The sequence below is a fragment of the Belonocnema kinseyi genome, chromosome 1, assembly GCF_010883055.1.
Source record: "Belonocnema kinseyi isolate 2016_QV_RU_SX_M_011 chromosome 1, B_treatae_v1, whole genome shotgun sequence".
Taxonomy (NCBI): Eukaryota; Metazoa; Arthropoda; class Insecta; order Hymenoptera; family Cynipidae; genus Belonocnema; species Belonocnema kinseyi.
Window position 1 is genome coordinate 98,101,909 of NC_046657.1, and position 3,402 is coordinate 98,105,310.

General features: G+C 41.1%; 1 pseudogene; it reads right to left on the reverse strand.

Annotated features, from left to right (window-relative positions):
- Positions 1-574: 574 nt before the first annotated feature.
- On the reverse strand, positions 575-946 carry LOC117170128 (annotated as a pseudogene).
- Positions 947-3,402: the final 2,456 nt, after the last annotated feature.

Here is a 3,402-nt window from a genome sequence, read left to right on the forward strand (position 1 = left end):
TGCCACAAGTCAATCATTGTTGAATTGTTATTTATACATCAAAATTTTTTTTGAAATATTGTTAAATATTCATAAAAAATTCATATTTTTTAAATGAAAAATCATTTTAAAAATTGTTACAGGAACCTTAAGTATATTTTGTTAGTATCTGAAAAGTTTAAGAATCATTTAAAACGTCAAATTCTTATTTCAAGATCTTCAAAAATATGTATTTTGTTAAAATATTCAAATTAGTTTTGAATTTCTTAAAAACTTCTAAGTATTTTTCAACCTAATCGATTTTTTCCAAATTTGTTTTTAAGCTCATTAGGAATTCTGTCCAAAATAATTAATAAAAGAAAAAAATCATTGAACATTTTCCCATAAACTCTTAAACAATCCTGCAATATAAAAAATATCTGAAAAGTTTTTGATTTGTCGATAAAATTTTGCTAATCTTTTGAAATCTTCTTAAATATGAATTTTCAATAAAAATGTAGATCTTTAATTAGAACAAAAAAGTTTATCTCCGTTAGAAAATATGTTGGCCCTGAAAAGGGCCGATTGTTCATGACAGCCAAATGTAAAGTACAAATTATTTAGAGCTGGTGTATTTGGTTACAGCTTTTGTGCCTTCAGAAACAGCGTGTTTGGCGATTCCTCCAGGAAGAATAAGCCTGACAGTAGTCTGGATCTCCCGGGATGTGATTGTGGATCTCTTGTTTTAATGAGCCAAGCGGGAAGATTTAGCGGCAATACGTTCGAAGAGGTCGTTGACGAAGCTGTTCATGATGCTCATTGCCTTGCTGGAGACTCGAGTATCAGGGTGAACCTGTTTTAAGACTTTGTAGATGTAGATAGCATAACTTTCCTTCCTCTTGCGCTTCTTCTTCTCGTCGGTCTTTGCGACATTCTTCTGGGCTTTGCCAGCCTTCTTCACTGCTTTACCAATAGCTTCAGGGACCATTACGACTTTCAGAAAGGCAGATGACTGAACTAAACAAAAATTCAGAACGAATGGACGGTACAATTTCTTTGTTTTTTTGTTTGAGGGGCCGAGAAGGGGGAATCTTCTAAAAGACACCCAAGAAAAGTTGGTAGTGTCGGATTCGCTTGGAGCGCCTACCGACTAAAACCTCTCCCCGTTTGGTCGCCAACCCTGAAGGTTATGAACCAAGTTAAAAGAAAAAGAGGGGACAACGAAATTTGGTGGTCCAAGCAGTTAGTGCTGCAAGGACAGTCGCGCATGAAGCGAAACACGGAGAAAGAAGGATGGGTGAGTTAAATTAGGGCGGCGAGATTAGAAGGCAGGGGCTTCTAAAACGTTGGAAGATTTACTAGCATAATCTGCGAGTGAATTGATGCTGGGGTTTGGGTGACTGGCCACTGAGGAACGAAGGTTTGCGGCGTAAGTACGAGCTGCATCGATGATGGAAGGAAACTTGGTTGCCGAGAGGATTTGTTTGTTGCGGTTGAACCAAGGAATGTTTAAAGCGGAGCGGAGAAGGCGCATATAGGTGCTATTTAATTTAGAAAGACGATTTGAGGTGGCAGAGCCCCAGATAGGAATCGCGTAGGTACAAATGCTTCTAATTATAGCGTTGAAGGCACGAGCTTCGGTGGCTCGAGAAACTGTAGGGTTATTGAGGAAGAGTTTTAGTAAAATAAAGGCCCCATTGGCTTTGTTGCGTGTAGCGTGGATTTGTTTCGACTAAGTGAGTCTTTTGTCAAAAATGACGCCGAGATATTTTGCGAAGCACTCCATTCAATAGGGAAAGAGTTTACAAAGAGTTTAGGGGGTTCGCGCTGGCGTCGAGAAAAGAAAACAGCTTGAGATTTTGACTTATTGATTTTAAATCTCCATCTGTAGTACCAGTCGAGAACTATTGGAGTGAATCTGTTTAGACGGGAGGAACAATGACTAATGACCTTGCAGGAATGGAGAAAACCAACATCGTCAGCGTATTGGACCGTGACTATTTTCTCGTCAACAGGTATGTCGTATCAAAACAGGTTGAAGAGAGAGGGAGAGAGTTTGGAGCCCTGAGGGACACCGGATGTGATAGGTTGGGAATCCGGTAAGGATTTTCCAACACGAGCTCTGCAGCTCCTGTTCGAGAGAAAGGATTTAGTTAAACCCATAAGATAGTGGGGAAATTTTAGCTTGATGAGTTTGTAGATAAGGCCGTCGTGCCAAACTCTATCGAAGGCTTATTTGCAGTCTAAAAGAAGCATGGCTGTGTGCCTGCCTTTGTGGAGATTTTCGGCAATGTACTTGGAGACACGGAGAAGTTGATGGGCTGTTCCATGACGTTTGCGAAAACCGTGCTGGAAGTCAGGGAGAAAATTGTTTTGTGAGACAAAATCATCAAAACGTGAGAGAATAATGTTTTCAGCTAGTTTGCTAAGAGTGCAAAGTAGACTGATAGGTCAATAGCTAGATGCTGAGCTGAGAGGTTTACCCGGTTTTGGGATAAAGATTACAATAGCTTCTTTCCAGGCCAGAGGAAAGTATTGTAGTCGCATCATTGCGTTGAAAATGTTGCAGATAACTACGATGTGTTTGCGCGGAAGAGTTTTCAGTACCTATATTACTGATGGAGTCATTGCCGGGAGCTTTGCGGCTTTTCAAGGAGCGGATTACGTCGGATACTTCTTTAGGTGTGGTGGGAATGAAGTGTGCGTCTGCAACCGTGAAATTTTGTGCAGTATTTGAGATATGGTCGTGGAAGTCAGCGAATTTAACGAGACTAGGAAAGGGGGAGCATTGCTCTTTGAGAGATTTAGCAAAGATTTTTGCTTTGTCCTGATCAAGAGAGAAAGATTGATCGTCTTTGGCGAGAGGGGGGGTGGTAGGTTTTTCTATTGAGAAGGCATTTGATGACTTTCCAACATCTTTTGGGATTGAATTCGCCTTCGGCTATAGAGGAGTCGAAGGAGGACTTATCGATGGGTTCGAGAAGGGATTTTAGTTTTCTTTGAAGCAAGTTGAGACGCTGGCGATGTTTACGACTACGGGAAGACTGCCAATGTTTGCGGGCTTCGTTTTTCTCACGCATAAGGCTGTGGGTGGCGGATGGGAGTTTGACTTTACGTCTAGAAATGGGTTGGGTTGAGGAGGCAAGTTGAACAGAGTTTTGGATGTCTTTTGTCAGGGCTTCAACAGCTACATCCAGGTCAGAAGTAGAACGGAATTTACGGCATTTAATAGAAGAAGTTTCGAAAATATATTTGAGATGGAGGTAATCGATTTTAGATTTTGTCGGAGGAGAAAGTTCGAGGCTACCCGATAACTCCAGCAGTGCTGGGTTGTGGTCGGACCTTACCAGGTGTATACATATGAAACCGGTATTGCCATTTAGCGGCTAGTAGGCACACTTGTAGGCACTGTCGGAACTTACCATTTGTGCTAATTGGCGTATT